Raw genomic sequence first — 21373 nt, forward strand, 5'->3', positions numbered from 1 at the left:
GCAGAGGAGTGCACAAGGCTATCAAAGGTTAATGCATCCCCACTCAACTGGTTAGATCTTCATGGCTAGGCTTGATTCCTAAAATAACATTAATGTTGGAATCAATCTTATAGCTTTACACTATAGTGTTCATTTTAATGAGAATTTACTCTTTTTCTAATTAGTAAAATCCTAATCTTGATTTAATTTTCTTATTTACTTTATTCATGTGTCATACTTTTTATTTCAATAGTGAGAAATCCAAATATTAAAATCATCCTCTTTTATTTTACAGTTATATTGGTGGTATTAGTATTTTTTTTTCAAACTGCTTTTTTTCTTCTTTTATTCAGCAGACATATTCCCTTTGCCATCTAGCTTGTAATTTATAGTATTACCATACCACTTGGCACAAAGTGATAAAATACGTTTATTTAATCTCCTGTTTGAAACATAGTTGATGCGAGTCAGGAGACTAAATTAGCAGTAGAGATAAATCAAAAGTCTGCCTCACCAACCCAATGGGCTAACAAGCTATAATAAGCGAGCAACATTATAATTTAAAACATTTGTGTAAATATCAATGTGAAAAAAAGCACAATCAATAGACCTGGAGCAATAAACAGAAGGATATTGACTGCTGAAGCACAAAATACCAAAGAGCTTCTATTTATTATGCATTCACTGATGTGTAATAACGTTCTCAGCTATAAATAAGGTTAGAGCTTGAAAGTGATCATTCTGTGTGCGTTGGTCATCTGTTCTGTTAGCTATAACTTAAGATCTCACTTGGTTATTAATGCGATTGTGATTCCTGCACATGAATTGGGAACATTTTAAATGTGTTGAACTATGAAGGGGAAAACGTTTGTGCTTAAAGCTGTGATGCACTTACCATGAGTATAAATAGGACTGTGTACGCGCATAGTAGAAACTCCTCTGCTTGTGAAAAAGTTGGTTTATTGAATTTCATAAAACTCATAAATATATGTCACAGAGACCTGCTAATATTAGGCAGTGATTTGCATCTCACAGGCTCGCTGAAAACCAGATATATCAAAGATTCTAATGTTAAGAAAATACTAATATATGCAGTTTCTCTTTATTATATATATATACTCCCTTTAACCGATCTTATAAGACAACAAAGGAAAAATTGTTTCAATTTGTAATTAAACTTTTTTTTGTTGTGCTTTGCAAAACAATTTAACATCCCAATATCCATTTAAGTCCCGCCATATAAAAAAGGTCATATTTTACCTTCATTTCAAGTCATAGCCTCGGATGAAAATGATTGAATTTATAAATATCTATTCAGAGTGGCTTAGATTAGCATACATTCCACTAAAAATATTTTAAATTACATCTGTATCACAGCATAACCCTTTAAGGGTCATTACTCATGCCTGAGGTTACATGTCCTGTGCTTTGTCGTATCTAAGACTAGGACATCTTCTCAGGATCTAATATGATTACAATCGACTGACTGCAAAATAACCTTGTACACTGATTCTAGATTAAAAGCATCACCAGTACTTGTTGGACTGTTTTCAGTGGTTTATTAAATGGATCACAAGCCACCACTTGTTCCTACTCATTCCTCATATCCCCAGTGGTTTGATGTTATTCTGCTCAGAGTAAATGTATATGATGAATAAGTTTTGGTTAGATAAATTACAGAGAGTAATGAAATGTTACTTCAATTTAAGTGGCATTATTCTGTGTTACTGCTTAGGATTTCTGTAGACCAAGAATATGTATTAATATATACAGACTTTTGAAACATAATGAAAGAAAGGTTTTCAAATATTTTTAGAACGTATGTCTTGTGGACTAAAATAAACTATGTGAATTTTTGCAAGCACACCTTTATTTCTTGTGAGCAAATGACTTCAAAGAGCACCTAAAATATGAGATGCCGTCAGTAGAGCTTCCAGTTTTCCACACTCAACCAACAGATCCTGCCTGAACAGGTTAATGAATTAATTCTGACAATCTGTAGGCAAAAATAAACAAATTCAGGCTCAAATAAAAGAAATAACCATTGTTCTGCTGAGGTTGCATTGCTTTGCAACAGGCCAGTCATTAATTGGAGACAGTCAATTAATCACAGCTGGTACAGATGGCTGCATCTATTGATCTTGTCCTGGTGCTTATTTTTCATCCCTAAATGACACCGATTGCCAGATTTGACCAGCATGTGTAATGGACAGTAAAGAACCAATGACCTGAGTGTCAGTCTTGTCGCTGGTCAGGATCTCGCCCCCTCCCCCTTTAAATAGCATCTTTACCATTTAGCTTGGAAAGGTTTAGACTGCCCTTAGAGCACAGCAGCGAAACAGTGCGCTCTTGTGCTCAGATGACCTTTTCTGTTTAAAGCTTAATCTCTGACAAATGCTTGCTTTAATTAGCCTGATACCCCCTGCCTGGACCACCATCCTGCGAAGCCCTTCCCTCTCCCACACACATAACCCCACCTGCCTCAGTGTGTTCACTGCCCTGAATCTCCAGCTCAGTTTGACTTTAGAGGATTTTTCAAATGGCCAGACATCATCATTGCCTGAAATCTAAGGAGGTCAGATTTAAAACAAGAGATACGACCGCCGCTCTCAAACACACCTGTTAAAATTTCATATTTCAAAAATGAATGACAAACATTTTTCTTCTTTAATGTTTGATATATCCTATACAATTTAAATCTGTCAAAGAGAAAATGAGAAATAATGCTGAATAGAAAAGTTTCATTTTGCATACACTTTATGTATGCAAAATTACAATAAATGTTGTCTAAGAGTAAGTCTCTAAGACTAAGAGTGAAATAGACTGGCCTTATGAATTGTTCAGAATCTGCTTTTACTAAACATCTAGTTCTATCTGAAGAAAACTAAGCCCACAGCATGACGCCGCCACCAGCATATTTTATTGTGAGTAATGACAACATTCATTTTTGCGACGCTCATTGTGATTTTTGAAATTTGGTCAAAGTTCAAGAGTTTTTTAATGATGATACATTATTCCACACGGCTTTATGGAATTTCAATCAAGGCCGGATGTTTCCTTAATAGGGCAGAGCCTCTATCCTTATACTGTTTACCACAGACTTCTTAACAATCCAGGGAACACAACCCCCCAAACACCAGACATCATATTGACATTGGTTTTTAGGCTAATTCTAGTCAGTCCGTCACAGTCTTGATTTCGTCCAGAAATAATTGTTGATGATTGTTTGGTTGGTCTGATTCTGTCCCACTTTAGTCCAATAGTAGACGCACACTCGGTGGGAACCAGTGCTAACCAGAAAGCCTTTCAGTGTTACTAAAGGGCACCTGTCAGCCTAATTGACCAGTTCCTTGTATCCATTTGCAACAATTTGTAAGAATAAAAAAATAAAGTCAGATTAAATTAACGCTGTATTCCAGTGACAAGATCTGAGAAACAGGATCTCAAGAACTGCATGTAACTATGATACATTGCATGGTTTAGGATGCCATGTAAAAGGAAGCTCTCTATTGATTGGCTGTAATTCAGACAGGGGGTGTGAATAAGTTTTTGTGCAAAATACCTGTAACTTTGTCAAAGTAAAAAAAATAATAATTAAGTCTAATTTAACAGCTAATAAAAATAACCCATAATCACAAATTCTACCAGATACAAGTTCCTGAACTTCGGCAACAGTGTTGCTAAAATTCAAATCTCCCAAAGGCTGCTGCTTCACTCGGATCCAGCAGCAGATCTTGCATTTTTTTCCTCACTGCAGAATTGCAAACAGAAGTAAAAGAGATGCATGGCTACAAATCCCCGTTTTATTGGAAAGGAGCCTAATTATTAGGATGTAAGTCAAGCTGTGACTTGAGGGGCTGACTCCTCCTCGATGCAGGCCTTGCTTTATATTTATCCCCTTCTCTGCAGCTACAGCAGCAATGCCACCATCACCAGCAGCAGAGCGTGGCGCTTTTATTACATTGCCCACAGGCAGGTTCAGCCCTGTCACATTCAAACACAAATTCGCACACACATGGCCGGGGCACGCTCACACGAATTCACAAAGCCCGAAGGACCAGCAGCCAGTTGAGTCCCCTCCACAGCAGTTAGCAGAGTTACCCCACATCCCAGTGCTGCCACACATGGACCCTTGGGACAGGGGGGGGGGGGAGTGAGTATTATGGTAATACTAGAGCCTGCTGCTCCCTTCCCCTCTCTTGCAGTGCAGCTGGGAAGGACCATCATTACAAGTATTGTAGCAATCTGTTTAAGAGAGACACATTGGAGGGTTTGGGTGACAACGAGAGGATGAGTGCTGCATACATAGATCACATAAAAATGATTAAAATGTGTGTAAGGGGACCTGGAACAAAATGCAAAACTTGCTATGAACACCTTATATCAAATCCACTGTCAAAATGGCTTGTTGTAAATCACTATTTTCCCCTTTTTTACTTTTTTTATTTTATTAAAGGTTTCTTGCGCTGAGCTGGTCATATCTCAAGACTGGGGGGCCTGTGGCACATAAGGAATAAATAGGACATAAAGTACTTGAATCTCTAATGCCTCATATAGCTTTACCAATCTGTGCTATAGTCTCACAAGCTAGAAATCCATTAGAAAAAGACAAATTACATAGTGTTACAGTTGTGCTGCAGCACTACTTTTTTTCAAATCATCCCAAATTTATTAAAATACTATTCGTTTTGGTATTTTTTTTTTATCACAGATAAGTGCAAATAAAATCGGTAGAAAGAGTTTTTGGCTGTAGATGAAAGCTGCATTGTGAACGAAAACCTCTCAGAGCTCAAAGGAATAGCACAGTTTTGTTTTAACATCATATATGGCCTCAGATTCAATACAACACATCACCAAATTCCACCACCGTTTTCAGATGTAGGATTAGACCTTCAGCACCATTGTCAATCTCTCACTGTCAGATTAAGGAGCTCGTAGTCATCCCTTTACTTGTCATGTTTCAGAGCAAATGAAAGGACTGTGAGTCAGAATCTTTCTCACCCTCAATCATCGTCACAATCATTTTTAGCAAAAAGCGATATCTATCACCCCCCAGTTCTATTTCCAGATCATCTTTAAACAGGAAGATCAACTGATAAAGCACTGTCACATAGCATGTACAGAGGTGAAGGGTTGTTAAATATTCTGAGGGCGAACTATTAAAAATGCATATTATCTCATTATTCCTGCTGCTGATTAATGGAAAGTATATGTGCTGCAAAGAAAATTGATTTATTCTTTTTTTCCCCTTCCTTTTCTTTCTCTTTGCATGACCTAACAGGGCATGTGAAGAGGAAAGGAGGGCAGGAGGAGAGGGGTCTTTCTGAAAACTGCATCAGTGCATTATTGCCTCTGAAATCTGAGATCTTATTGGATCTGAAGGGCAGTATGAGGCAGCATCAACCCCTGTTTTAAGGTGAGGATAAAAGGCTAGTGCATAATTGGTTGTCTGTTAGAAATGTTTGTGAGTGTGAAATGTAAAATATGCTTGTTTCTTTATTGTAAAAACAAAAAAAAAACACACTCCAAGGTTCGGTAAAATATTGTTGGACCGAGACTTTTGTCACCCGCCCCCAGCTTCTGTACCACAGACGCTTACGCATACACACTCACACGCACCAGGAGGCCTTATTAATTATTTGTACCCACTTGACTTCATATTGTGCTTCCAGTGGCTTGGTCAAAGATTATAATTACCACATCCCTGTTTGTATCATTTTCCATCTCCTGTGCTTTTAGTGCAGTATTACTTCTCTTGTCCCTCACTCCCTCTCTTCCTCCCTCTCTCCCCGTATACACAAGACCAAAAGTGCAGGCACATCATTTATTGATAAGACAAAAAGAATGTAATGAAATTATCAATGTTCTTGAATTAATTATGAACATGATTAAGAAAGCTAAAATCTCAGGAGCCAGTCTCTCATTACCCATTCACTCTTAGGGATTGCTTTCATTCAGGGAAGGAGAGGCGAAAAACCCTTCTAGCAGAGCCCAGTCCGGCTCAGCTCCTCTCCCGGTGTGCCCGTCCGCCTCGTCTCTGCAGAGGCCGGATGACCGGTCCTCTCGGGCTGACACGCCGCCAGCCAGACCGATGGCTGTCCTGCACCAACGCTGGTGGACCTTGATGCAGGAAGGAGCAGCCTAGTGGCCTCTGACATTTGCTGTGGAGATGAGAGGATCTTGTTCTGCAGCTGTGATCAAACTACAGGGTCTTGACCTGCCAATTAAGGGAAACAGTCAAGGTAAGTGAGACTTTTCACATTTTTTTAAAGACCAAAACACACATTTAAAAAAAAAAAATTCTTTTAGCTTCTGTCTGTTGTATTTATTCAATCAAAAAGTTTTTTTCTGTAAGTTTCTTGTGCTTTTCTTACACAAGAAAAAAAATCAACATTACTGATAAAAATACTTCTATCAGTTTGTACCACCATTCATACTATTAGGTAAATGATTTATTATCACTGAGTATTATCACTGAGACAATATGTGTTTAGTTATTAATCTCTTTACAAATGTAAAATATCACATTAGAAAAAAATTATCTATATATATAATATTTTTTTTTTCTTATGGTTGTCTAGTTTGATTGTATGAATTTAAAATGAATATTGGATGCTGTGTAATTAATTTTATGAAAAAAATAATTCATTGCAAAAACATTTTGGATCAGTTTTGAAAAATTTGATGAACCGAAAAAATATTTTCCTATTAACAGTTGTTTACATTTGAATTTTAAGCAAAGTGACCTTTTATCAGTGTCATGATTCTGAAAATGGCTCAATGATTTTAGGGGCATGGATTTATATTCTGCACGAGTCTTGGGTTGAGTCTAGCTCCTTGTTCTCTCAGTCACATGGAAGAGTATGTTGGACAATACTCCCAAAAGTATCCAGAGTTTGAAACAAAGTCCCATCTCTTTTCTGTTCACACTGTTTCTGCTGAGAACTCTCTGGCTTTCTCTACACGTACACACTGTCTAACACATCCCTGAATACAAACAAAGAGAAGTAGAGACAGAAAGATGAATCTCTGTGTCATTTCACCTATGGTGCTAAAAGAAAGTAAATTTGCTCAAACCTGCCATATGTTGCCTTAACCTGCTGATCAGCCATGATATTTCTAACTAAAATAATGTTTTTCTGTGCAATTTAAAATCTTCTGTTCAGTTTTAAAGTATTTTTTTTCCATATTTTCCTAAATTCTTCTTTAGTATCTAAAAAAGAAAAGAGCAACAATAAAGTTTAAAAAAAATCTCAGGGGTTAATGGCAATCCTCCTTGTCCTAGAGATTGATCCGAGTATTGGATCGCACATAAAGCTGCAGTTACTGGATATTACCCTCCTGCTATCAGCCTGCAGTGATGGCCTGGATAAGAAGTGCTTACCAAAGAGGATGCTCCTTCAGGGCAGATACGGTTTCCCAGCCCTCTGGGAACAACAACCACATGCCTGCTGCTTGCTCAGGAACTTTCTAAGATCATCGAGTAAATCCAGGGGCCTTATCAAGTTACTGGCCTACTGAACTGCTCAAAAATGTTTATACCTCTTTAGATTTTAAGCTGTGGGGAGAACAGGCAGCAATTAAACAGTCCCTGTGTCTCATAGATAAGGGTACTGATCGTTTAGCTCAGGTTTTATGCCAGATGAAATGGATAGATCTCAGATTAAGTCCTTGTGAGAATGCAGTCTCATAGCATTTAATGTTTTGGGGTTTAGAAAGTTAACTTTTTATGTTTGTAATTTATTGTCATTGCTCAAGCGGCTTTAGAGGAATGCTCCATGGTGCTATACGCAGAACCAGCCTCCTCTCTATTCCCTGTTGTGGTTTTCCTTCAAAATTTAGCTGGGATTAGCTGAATCCAGCCTGTGCCAGGCTGGGCAGATCCATACATGAGCATCTGCTTCATGTCTCTCTGTAGTATTAGCCATGAAGCACCTGGCTCATGACACACAGCAGCAGCTCCAGCCCAGATGGTAGCTAAGCAGGCTAATTATTTCAACACAAAACTCTGATGTCCCACACCAGCTCTGCAGGGGCACCTTGGCATGCTTGCTATTTCTGGGCCTAAATGTACTGGAGAGGATATCTGCCATGAAACTATAAAGATGTCAAGTGGGTAATCATGAGCATGTACAGGCCTTAGTTAAGCACTTGACATCCAGATGTATATTTGGTTATTTGTGTTCCCCTATTAAGAAACAAACAGAATGGTATGACAGTCTGTTGTTTAGTTCTATTACTCACTGATACAGAACTTGCAACTGCAGAGGTTCCCATCAACCCATGCTGGAAATATTTACTTTAGATTTACTTTACTTAACTCTTCTTTTGCCAAAAAAAAAATGAACATTTAGGCACTTTGCAGCCTTTAATTTCTGTGTATTTTACTTGGGACTTCATGCAGTTTAAGACGCAATAATGATGAATTGGAGGAGAAGTGAAACATCGCTTTAAACACGTGAGCAAAGTAGACCTAGAAAGTGTGGTTTGGCTTAAATGAATAGTATTGCCACTTGAGGCAATGCTATGTACTGTTGTAACGTCTTTTACTACCATTACCCCTGGTCTGTTTTTCTACCAAGTTAGCACATCTAGAAATCTTTTTCCTTTGCTTATTCATTTTGAAAGCATATTGAAATTTAGATTTAGAACACCTACTGACTTATTTTTTTAACCTGGCCATGGATTCTCAATTGAACTTTAACAAAAATCGTCATCTAAATAATACTTTGATCTAAACCACATGGATTTCTAAAGTATGTGTTATCTTTTTTGTTGACTTGTCTTATTGTGGCATTGTTAGTACGTTCAGGTGCCATCTTTAACATGATTCCTTCCTATAGATTTGCCTGTATTTAGTTTCATCTATTGTTTCTTCCACTCAACTATGACCAGCTTCCCGTGTTCAGACTGAAGTACAGTGTTAAGTTTCTACATAACATAGCGTTTTGCATGTAGTCCACATTACCCCATCTTACCTGAGCAACAGAATCTCCAGATATCACATGTGGTAACTGGCAGTTTTTTTAACAATGGCTCTCATCCAGTTACTATTCCACAAAGGCCTGCTTTTTTGTAGTGCATGTAGGAACTGATATGTTAATAAACTCTCCCACCTGAGCTGTGGATCTCTGCAGCTGCCCAAGGGTTACCAGGGGCCTCTTAGCTGCCTTTTGATTAGTAAGCTGCATTCCTTCCCTGACTTGTCAGTTCAGGTCGACAGCCCTCGCTTAGCAGGTTAATCATTTGTGTCATTCTGCATTACTGTTGTTCAATCTACAGCATTTTCCCTCTCTGTAGTGTTCCTTGTTCTTTATATTGTTGTTTGTCCTCTAATGTTTGCTAACAAACCCCTGAGGCCTTCAAAGTGCTGCCGGGTTTATATTGAGATTAAACTACACAGTGCTGAATCTACTCAGTAATTGTGTTACTTCTTTTTTCTGTCCTGTTTTGCCAATATAGCTCTTTGACTTCAAAACACAGTTGGTTGATAAGTATGTATTTTATGACCACCAAGGTACAGATGATGGAATATGAAAAGGAGACTATTTTTGATTTTTCATTTGTAAAAATATTAATAATATCTATAAAACACAGTTATGTATTTTTTTTCCTTCGGTTTCGTTATATTTACTTTGTGTTGGTTCTTTGGCTTGCTTTCTTTCTTTCTTTCTTTCTTTCTTTCTTTCTTTCTTTCTTTCTTTCTTTCTTTCTTTCTTTCTTTCTTTCTTTCTTTCTTTCTTTTCCTGCTGATCAACATTGTACACAGGGTAAGTGGTGGCTATAAGTTATCTGCCATCTGCCATCTGCCAGAAATTTAATCCAAGTTGCTTATATTGTTAAGAACATTCTGTCTGTCCCCTTATGATAGTTCATTTTGTGCTCTATGGCATTTTCCAATCACATGATAACCTTAAACTTCTTCAGGTGTGGTTCAAGTCAGGCTCTGACCAGAATTATGCCCAGTAGTCTAATAACAACACATGGATCACATCTTTATCTGACATCAGAAGCTGCAAGTTTCTCACTGCACCCTCTCTTAGGTTGGTGATGAAGTGTGGTCATTAGGGCCCATCTCCTGCATCCACCACCACATCACAAGAAGAATTGCTTGTACTTGATAAAGCTGGCACATAAGGGAAAGAGGTGCAGCGCCCACAGCGATAACCTACTGACTCCAGCATTAAAGACTCCACCACTGGGAGAAGGGATATATAGTGATCTATTGGCTCCTATTAGAGAAACTTATTATTTGCTCTAGCCTGTTTGTGTTTTATTTCTGTAGCTCTGTGTGCTGGCATGAAGAATATACCTCTGTTAAGAATGTACAAACATCTCTTCAGAGAACATCTAACAATATGCTTTTAAAATGAATTTGAAACCTATTAAGCTTAAATTTTCTGAGGTTATTTTGTGCAACATGTAGATTTGAATCTCATTAGGAGATCTACGTCTATAAAAACATACCCTAGTGAACCATCTAGCTTATAAACTTTTAGTGAATTAATGTATTTAAATATTTAATATCATAATTTATTGGAATGAATTAATATTATAATCATCACTTAAAATAACTAAAAGATGAATCATTTCGTCCCCAATGAACCATTTTTATTGCATATTTAAAGAAGCAGTCATATTCTGTATGTTTCCTGGAATAAAAACATTTATTCAACTGTCAAATATATTATATTTAATAAATAGACAACATCCAGAGCTAATAATTATTGTGATAGAGTCATAGCTTATTTGAACCACACGAGAGGAATTAGAATAATTGCATTATTATTCTTAATGATTAACTAGTTGGTCAGTTGGTTAAGTTAAAAGTTAGTTTTTTTGTTGTGTAATTATAAGTTCTAGAACCATAAGTCAGACTAAGGAGACAATGGTTTGAGAGGAGGAATTAAAAGCTTCACAAAACAGCTTTTGGTTAATCAGCTTCCAGAACATCAGGAATAGAACAGAAGAAGATAATACATCTTATTTTGGTAGTACAGACTAGCTTTTTCTTGTCTATGGACTAACTTGCAGTTCTGCTTCCTCAGTTCCTTTCTTGCCTGGGCGGACAGTGAGCTTCGCCTCCAGCATCGTTTCTGTCTGTCATGATGTCTCTCCAAAAACCACAAACTGATCTGGTTCCTCCTAGTGCTCTGCTTGGGGATGTCTAGAGAACCATCAGCTTGGATGAGAAGGTTAGTGATCGAAGGGAAAAGCAAGACGGAAATTAGAAAGAATTTCGCAGAAATTCCCAAAACCACACACACACACCTATCCCCCTCAAAAAAGAGAAAGAATTACATTACAGACTTATCGCAAATGACTGACTAGTGGATCAATGTTTCTTTCTGGTTCTGTGTTAATCATCATGTCTTTAGGTTTCAGATCTCTGCTGCCTCAGGAACTTTTCACTTCTTGGCTAAAAAAATTTTTAGACTCAATACGCAAATCACAGATGTTCTTTTAAATCATGTTCTTCAAGTAGAGCCTTACAAGCAACACACAACTTGATCAAATTCAAACTCACTTTTGGAGTTTAGCAAATTTGTGACTAGTTAAAAAGAACTCATAATTGATTATTTTAAATTGTTGAATTAACTGATTCTTTCCTCTAAATATTAGGATAGTCTGCCTATTTTAATATGAAAGAGTCCTAACTTTGCTGTACTTGCAGACATTCAGACTATATTCTTCTGGGTGTACTCTGGAAGTCAGTACATGTAATTTACAGATTTTTAGGAGTAACCAGTCCTTAAACATTCACATAAAGAAGAGTAAAGCAGTTTTCCCTACTCAAACTAAGGAACAAATTAGCTGAAATAAAGCAATAAAGGACCTATTTTTCCCAGTACAGTTCTATCTCATCTACTCACCCCTCCTCCTCCCCTTTCCCTCTCCCTGATGTGTATCCCATCTGCTTTGGGGACCTCTCCCCAGCATGCAGGAGCAGGATAAGCACACCATTTCCCTGTCAATACTTTGCTATTAGCCTCCGCAGATCCATATATCACTGGGCTGTAGGCTATGAATGGTGTAGGGTGTTCTTGTTATCTGAATGGCCAAGGCTGAGGGTCTCCTGTCTGCCCTGCTCTTTGATTTATCCAGCCAGTGGGTTAATGAGAAATGGAGGCTGGACCTTCACTCTTACCCTTAGGGGAAAAAAGCATGAGGACATAAATGTATGGACAGGGGGACAAAGGACAGCATGGCATGTCCTAAAATTCATGAATTATTCCAGTTTCCCAAGCAGTTATGGCTTGTTGATAATACAAGTAGAGTGAGTGTGTGAACCTTTTACAGTTTCCTGGTTTTCTGCAAGAATTAATGAGAAAACATGATCTCCAACCCAACTTGTTCAATGAACTAAAAGAACAAAACAAATACATTTAAAGGCTATTAAACACATTCAACAATAAATTTTACCATTTTTGAGTGAATGGCATTGAAATGAATAACTAAAATGGTTCTTCAATTTGACCATATATGGAGGACATCTAACTAATACTGCTCTTTGGGTGTGATTGCAAAGAAATGTAAAATATTTAATTAGTAACGGATTTATGTGATGTCTAAACCTCATTGCCTAGCTTAACCCCTGTCAAGCCTTAGCTGGCAAACAGCAACACTGACATTTTTCTGTATAACCACTAAATAAAAAAAAAGGCATATTCGCACCAAATGAGCGAAAATTTGCCTTCCTGATCTTCCTGAAGTTCATTGATGTTGACAGAACTCGTATTTGACTTCAGACAATTTATCACTTATGAAGGCATCCTTAAATTAGTAAGCAGGCTATCATACTATTCAGATCATCATTGTCAACTTAGATGGGTAGATATGACTGAAAAAAAAGATTGTAGCAGTTTTCCTTCATTAATTGTTACAGATTTTAGTGCATTTAAACTTGAAGTAAAAGTGTTCACAATTTAAAGGTATTGTGGAGTATTTTGGGGAGTTTTTAAAAGTCCCGCCTTCTCCACTTAAAAAAAAAATGCTTGTGCAAGAGCCTTCATGAGCCCATTTCTCCTCGTGCATGCTCTGTTTAAAAAGTTACTGTTCTCATAGCTCATACAAGCTTACTGTGCCCGAACCTCCGCCCTAACCCTTAAATTCATCAATCACTATATAGAGCGGGGACTTTAGAGTACTTTATAGCAAACTCAGTTAACTGACCATTCAGACAGATAATCACTGCTTTTTGCTGTGGTGGTCACGCAACTCCTCCTCGACTGCGCAGTGCCTGCGCCATCTTTGTTATTAAACGCTACCCGACAGCGGTGAGTCTGCAAATCCCATATTGCTTTGCGAGGAGATCTTTCTGCGCAATGCATTTAGGGATATATCTGCATCTTCTGAGTCCTTTCTTTTCATCTCACAAACTCACACACTTTTTCTCTTACGACCCTTGACCATTTTCAAAGAACGGTGGTGAGAAAGGTGAGCTTTAATGACTGTCTGAAACCGTAGCTTGCCACAGGTATATGCCTGAAAGTGCACATGAGCATAAAAAGATAGCTAACGGGACGGGCCTTATGTAAACATATATCACCAGAATGCTTGACAATTAGGAGGACCACTTATTTAGATGATCCACCTGGAAATAAAAGATCATCCTCTATACAGTAGCAGCCATTCAAAATGGCCTTTCCCAGTCAAAAGCCAGCCGAATGGCAGCAAAATCCCCTCCAACTTCCAATGTATTTTTTTTACTGTGACTCCATCCTTTCACTGAATTACAGGGTCTGACCAGGAATAGACGCATCTCATTAGATCTTAATGTCCACAAATCATGACATAAATATTATTTTAGTACAAATTGTAGGGGACCAGCCAAGGACCAGCTAAGGGCCCATAAAGGAAAGTGGAGAAATTTTGAATGGCTACTTTTGTACTTTTAAACACCTTCACAGCAAGTTTGTCCCAAATCTACAAGAGCCTGTTTTATGGTTGCCCTTTTTAACCAGTCAATAGACTAATCCAATGTGACTAGGCCTGTATAACCTTAAAGAGATCATAAGAGATGAATTTTTGAAATGAAAATATGCTTTTGAGTTTTTGTACTTTGACAAAAGCAAAGAGTAGTTTAAGAATGCAATCCTCTTCTTAGGTTACGCCCTTGGTTTTATTTGTCTGCACTACTTCAAGCGGCAAAGTGAAGATACACTTTTTTGAAGCCATCACTGCTTTTCATTTAACAAAATTTAGTATATGAGCTTAGAAATGAGAGGTGTACCAAAGCTTAAGTAAAGATCTTACTTTATTTCCTATCAACTGGTAGTTTACTCTAGTAGAGATAACCTACAGTCCACTTAAAAAAAACAGTAAATATATTGTAGTCAGTAAATGTCATTGTAAGAAGTCACATACTTGAAATTATAATAAAGTTGAAGAAAGGCTAATTAGCTGCAATTTAAAAGCATATTATCGCACTACTGTACAACTGGATTCCAGTCCTGCTGTGGATGAAGTAAAGATTTAACTCATGAAAGTTGTTAGCATGTCTGCTTACGCTTTGTATATTTATTTACAGTCATACACAAAATGTGACATAAGTAGAGTAAATAATGATGAAACAGTTCTGTGTTGCTTTTCAGCACTTCAATACATCAGTGATTTACAATGCCTGTTACTTCAATGAGTTGTGACCTGCAGATATTTGGCCCCAATCCAAGAAGAAACTGTCTAATGAGCAACTGTGTCAGTGTTTCTAACAAGTCGCTCTCAGCAGTCTGTCTCTGCTTTTTGCAGTCAATGTGCATGTGTTTGCACCGCTAATTCTTAGTGTTGCTCACATCCAAGCACAACAGGGGAAGACAAACCACTGCCAGATAAATGTCCTACTTAACTGTTACACTGTAGTGTACTTCAGCAAGTATTCCCTCCTCCCCTTGTCTCTTTTTTAAACACACAAAAACACCTTCCTTTAAAATATCTAACATATGGTTGCATGCTGCTAGCTTGTGTCCCAAGGCCAGTTTCCCAGCTGGTTCTCTGAACGGGGGGAAACAAGAAAAAACAGAACAGCGACATGTTGAAAACAAATGAAAGGAAACACATAAAGATAAAGTAAGAGGATGAAGAAATAGAGAAACACATAATGAACAAATTTAATAAAGAAAAGTAGGTGAATTGTTTATGTGCATCCAATTCATTCGCAGATCATGCATCAAAGGGTTCGGACTGTTAAGTACCTGATAATTAGTTTGCCTTCAAGGCATCAGCCATTATGGTTCTTCAGCAACTAAATAGGCTCTGTTGGGGTTGACAGATTTTCTGTGTAGTTTTTACACAGATTGAACAACATGCTGGAAGGAAAAACAAAGGAATATGGAACTGAAATTATAAAATGTGTTTGTAACTAAGACGTTTTCTTTTAAAAAACTGGATCACTGTGTTGCTCCCTAAACCTCTATATTCATGTCTTTAGATACACTGTGAGGGTATGGATTATTGTGTTAGTTTTCATTTTACACTTTATATGTTAATGTTTTCTGGATGTTGTCTTTCTGATCGTTTCACCAAATTTGCATTGAGTTTTAAACTGACTTTAGATTTAACAAAATTTGAACAAAACTATACAAAACCTTAATTTTAACAGCTATGCAGTGTTGTTTTTTACTAAGTAGCAAGATAAAACACTTGGGGGCGACAGTGGCATTGGATGTGGGAGTTTGCCCTGAAATCGAAGGGTTGACGGGTTGACGGTTCAAGCCCCAACTCCGACTTTCAGTGTCGTTGTGTCCTTGGGCAAGACACTTCACCTGCATTGTCTACTGATGGTGGTCAGAGGGCCCGGTGGCGCCAGTGTACGGCAGCCCCGCTTCTGTCAGTGAGCCCCAGGGCAGCTGTGGCTACAATGTAGCTTGCCACTATCAGTGTGTGCGTGAATGGTTGAATGAATGTAGTGTAAAGCGCTTTGGTCAAGTCTCCTAACTTGAATAAAGGCGCTATATAAGTACATGCCATTTACCATTTACCATTAAAGGTGTCTCTCAATAAAATAGAAAATTATCAGAGAGCAAATTTCTTTTAACAATTAGATTTAAAAAAGTGACACATGCATTCATTCATTTAAAGCAATGACATATTTCAAACAGTTATTTCTCTAAATTTTGATGACACTGGCTTACAGCTAACAAATACGACAAAAAGCCCACTCTTAAAAATATTCCTAATATATAGCTATGTCTACAAAGACATTATGCCAAAAAGTTTTAACTTTCCATTATAACAAAAATTTGCAGTTGTAAAGGACAACTAAGTGGAAGAAAAAAAGTTGACAAATTACAGGGATAAACAAGGCACTAAAAAGGTTGTGTACCAAAGGACATTAAAGAGTTTGTGGCTGAAGTCAAAGCTTCAAGAACTATCATACTTATGGATGATGGACATTGGTTGGATCTTTGCCTTTCCTTGTATTAAGAGACTGTAAATAGAATGCTACATCTTATTTGCCTGGGTGGAGGAGGAAAGGGGTTGGTCATTGGCTGTTAAATTAATGTAAAGATCTTACTGTCTGAAATTAAAGTGGAGATGCACAGAATCCATACTGATTGAAGTCCAGTGTTACTCTTCCACAGTATGTGATGTTTTGGGGGCCATGTCATTTGCTGATTTTGATCCACCAATTCCTTTCAAGTATAAAGTCAGCAGAGCCTTTTAGCTGATTTTAACTTTAAGACCCCTTAATCATTAAGGGGTCTTAAAGTTAAAGGAAAGCATTAAGGCTTAATGCTTTCCTCTGCAAGCAATATGGAGGTGCTCATTTCAGCAAGTCTTTGCACCTACTGACTCCATCAAAAGTACCAATGCTTGGTATAATCTATTAATTTTATTTCTATCCCATCAGTTCAAGACCTCATCTTAAGGCTGTTTACTGTACAGTGATATTTCGTTTGAGTCTTTCAGACAGATTGGTTTAAAGTTTTCTATCTAGGGAAACTTAACTGATTTCTGGCATCGCTCCTCCTGGATGAGCATGTGGCGACAGCAGATATTTGCTTGCATTTTGTTGTTGACTCTGGAGCAATCACTCACACCATGTATGCATACATTAGTAGACTCCCTTTTAACAAGAAGTAACTACCAGCACTAAAAGGCTCATTGTGAGCAGAATTTTGCCAAAGCACGAGTATTGGTTCAAGGAGATAGAAGAAACACAAAGGGAACATAGAATCACTTTCTAAAATAGTTTTTGTGTTAGAAAAGGTCATCGAAAATTAGCTTCACAGATGCTTCTGTCTAGGAAAGACACAGTAGAGCAGATCAAATATGAGCTGGTTTTCATGCCATGAGCCCATAGCTATGACTAGCAGGTATCAGACATAATGTGAGTTGCTGATGACCACCTCCAGGATGATGCCACAGTCAAACAAGAACCAGGTTGGCCACAATGACAGGAAAAAAGAGAGAGAATATAAAGTTAGAAGTGGAACTAACAAATACTGTAGAGTTGGAGAGTAGAAGTATAATGAAATGTTGAAAAGTGGTACCTATGTCCTCCAGCAACCTAAGTCTATAGCAGCATAACTATAGAGATAGCTCAGGGTAACATAATCCCCTCTGAGTTAATAATTATAATCCTCAATGTTCAGTTTGCTGACTGGTCACTGTTCTTTACTAGCCAGCAAACTCTCCTCAACTTAAAAAAGAATCTATAGGTTGTTGTCAGAAGAATGATGAGAGACACCAGGTGCAACAATCAAAAGTAACAATTAAAAGGTAACCTGGCTTTACTTTATAATTCAGCAGTGCAACAGCCTGATTGACTCAACATCATGCTATTTATGTAGTAATTCATTCAAAAAGACCTATAACCTCAATATTGGGTTCACATAAATAGCAGTGCATTTACATACTGTTTTAATAGGCTAAGAATTCAATTTTCATTTGCTGTAAGCTAATATTATCAAAGATAACAAAAACAAAGTTTATCTTTCTTGAATTAGATTTTGTAAAAAGATTAACTTTTTGATCATGCTGTATATAGTCACTGAAATGCAATAGAAGATTTATTCTTATTACAAACATTTTTAATCTATAGTTAATATAATTTCACTTTATTGTTCTAACACTGGAGAAATTTACCTCTACATTTAACCCATACCCTTGGGGAGCAGTGGGCTGCCATTGTGTGGCACCCTTGGAGCAGCGTGGGGTTAACGGTCTTGCTCAGGGACCCATGGTGGAGGCTGTGGGGATCGAAACGGGTAATTGCGACCTTCTCAGAGTACAAGCATGCTGCTCTAAACACTAGGCCATTATTTATTTGTTTTGTTTTCTTGTAAGTTCCAAGAAGGCATTTCCTTGTCTAATCAGTCATAAATTTTTTATTCAAACTGAGTCACATCTGGCCACTGACAGCAGATAATTCTTCCTCATAACTTAACACACTAGGAAAAATCTAAATTTGCATAAGTTCTTTTTTCTCAAAATAAGTGCATTTGTTCTTGGTTTGAGGAGGTAAAAGAGACATTTTGCCAATCAAACGAGACAATTTACACTTAAAATAAGAAAAAACAATTGCATTGTCTTATTTCAAGTGCATGTTATCCAATTATCTTGTTTTAAGAGTAAAAATACTCATTCAACTGGCAAACTGTCTCATTTACCTACTCATATTAAGGATAAATACACTTAATTTGAGAAAATTTTTACTTATTTCTAGGTCGTTTTTCCAGTGCAGGTCCCCACACAAAATAATCTGGACTATTTTTTCTACTGATTAGATTTTTAAGATCATAGAGATTTCTAGTATTGATCCCAGCAAAAAGAAAAAGCACACCTTATATAAAGATGCTAATTGAATACTTTCAACTGAGGCGAGCATCTCACCCAAAACACCCAAGGCAGGCATAATTACTTCCCAGCAACCTTACAGAATTAGATTATATTGTAATTTGACACATCTGGGAGCTGGAAAAAAAACCAATTTCACACATTGATGCTAATAACTCAACAGCCCTGCAGACATCATCATTACTGCTGCCCTACATAGCATTTTAACAAACAGAACCTTGCAAGTCTGTGTTGCCTTCTGCCTTGAAAGAGTTAAGATGTACCTCTACCTCAACATTCATCATGTTTCCCAGTAACCAGATCATAGCTTCAATCGCATGGAAGATGAGATAGCAGTCTATTAATCTCCCATATTAAGCAGATCCATTTACAAAAGCAAACGGCCCAGAGAGGCCATCCTTTTCACTTGTTGTCTCTAAATCTGATTAGCAAGTATAACGACATGTTGCTGAGGGTCACAGGAGATATAGATTGGCTCTTCCTGCATCTCCACCCTCTCTGTCTGTGGCACTCATGGAATGAACAATTTCATTTTCAAGAACTCTTGGGGATTCCTGTTGTAGACACCTTGTACAATGAACAGGCATAATAATAGGGTGTGGGGTTCATTTGGGGTATTGTTATTTGTGAAAAAAAGCTGTGTGTGCATTCTTATTAAGATATTAACTTACACATTTAGACAGGTATAAAGAGAATTACTGAGCCTTTAAAAAGAATTTAAGAGAGCCCAGAAGATAATGCCTAGATAAATTTACAATTACAAAACTCTTGTCTGCAACACCTTAAACACACTGGTTCTTTATAAGACATCATCTATAAATCAAAAAATCAAAATAAATCAGCCAAGATAGCAGAAAGAAACGTACCCTATTCATTTTATCCAAAAATTATATATATATATATATATATATATATATATATATATATATATATATATATATATATATATATATATATATATATATATATATATATATATATATTTTTATCCAAAAATTATATATATATATATATATATATGTGTTATATCAAAGTTCAAGAAAAAGATTGCTTGTCCCCAAGATAAACAGCTTCTGGTTCAAAATGTGTATATCATGCCTAAACAAAACCAACAGATCTTTGAAAGATCCTGGCTGAATATGGTAAGAAAATGCAATTTTTAAAGTTAAAACAAGTTTCATATGAAGGTAGACTGAAAAATCCCACAGAGATAAAGCACTCTTTTAAAGAAAATTTAACATAAAAGATTCCGTAAAAATTGAAAAAATATCCACTGTACTTGGTTTCCAAGATTTGAAGAAGTTTCCAGGAAGCTTTCCAAATTCAAATGTCTGGATGCGCAGTGGGTTTGAGTCTTATATAGACAAAGCCTTGTATCGCTATAGAGTCTATATAAGACTCAAACTCACTGCGGTTCCAGACATTTGAATTGAGAAAGCTTCCTGGAGAGGTGGCGAAACGTCTTCAAATCTTGGAAACCAAGTCCAGTGGATATTTTTTGAATTTTTACCGAATGACTATGACCTGGATCACTGAGAACCTTCATCAGCAACATAAAAGATTGCAGTGTGCAAGTTGTCTCATCAACCAGGCATTAAGTTTTGAAAACATGTCCTGCAGTCTGTCTGACTGAACTCTAGCGATAATAGTCAGTTTTACATTTGGAAGAAACCTGGGGAAGTTTTCACACACTAAAACTCCATCCCTGCAATATGGTAAGGGAGAGCCAAGATCATGTAAACTTTTCAAAACGTATGGCATTGTATGACAACATTTCTTAGTTTAAATAGACTTACGGACAACAAAGTTTATTTTTTGGAAGGGCCATCTCAAAGCTCTGATCTCAGTCCTGTAGACCAAAGCTTTATGAGCAAAGGAGGCCATGACCTTGACTCATTTGTTCTGGGTTTGTCAGGAGGAATGGGCCAATTTTTGAAATGTGTGCTGCCTCATCTGCACAGTTCGACTGGAGGTCTAAATAAAGGAGTAAATTCCACCTGGTTAATCTAAATGCCTTCTGAAGAAGCCAAATATTTCTATTTCCCAGTTAATATAGTGGGATTTTTAGTTTTTTTGTTTTCTGTTAAACAAAGGTACACAAGGATTTTGCTTACACACCATGAGCTCTGTTAAGTTTACCTAAAAAAATACTACATTTACCCAACAGTCAAAATTTATTTGAGCTTTTTTCTTTTTATAAAACTCCAACCCATCAATATGTAAACACTAGAAAAATGATTATGTTAAAAGTATAATCAGCTGTTACAGAATGGTGACCTATCCAAGTTGTACCCCGCCTCTGGTCAATAGACTGCCAGAGATAGGCAGAATAAACGGGAGAAGATGGATGGATGGATGGATGGATGGATGGATGGATGGATGGATGGATGGATGGNGATGGATGGATGGATGGATGGATGGATGGATGGATGGATGGATGGATGGATGGATGGATGGTATAATCAGTATATTATTATTAAGAGCAATAACAATATTAATTTTCTACTTTAATTAAACAAAGCTAAATATTTGTTTTTTTTATTATTTTATTATTTTAATTTTACTCATGTAAAATGTCTTTGCTTATAGCCTCATT

At 37.1% G+C, this 21373-nt stretch overlaps 1 long non-coding RNA gene across 2 annotated transcripts in view; it reads left to right on the forward strand.

Annotated features, from left to right (window-relative positions):
- LOC107082538 overlaps positions 1 to 21373 on the forward strand; it is a 28342-nt gene that overhangs the window by 2274 nt on the left and 4695 nt on the right. The window contains exons 2-4 of one of the 2 annotated variants that reach the window (XR_001481141.1): positions 5261 to 5395; positions 5921 to 6221; positions 11028 to 11174. This is a non-coding gene — a long non-coding RNA (uncharacterized LOC107082538). The remainder of the gene's footprint in view (positions 1 to 5260; positions 5396 to 5920; positions 6222 to 11027; positions 11175 to 21373) is intronic. The other variant, XR_001481140.1, reaches the window with a different exon arrangement.

The sequence above is a fragment of the Cyprinodon variegatus genome, unplaced genomic scaffold (assembly GCF_000732505.1).
Source record: "Cyprinodon variegatus isolate N-32 unplaced genomic scaffold, C_variegatus-1.0 Scaffold55, whole genome shotgun sequence".
Classification (NCBI taxonomy): domain Eukaryota; kingdom Metazoa; phylum Chordata; class Actinopteri; order Cyprinodontiformes; family Cyprinodontidae; genus Cyprinodon; species Cyprinodon variegatus.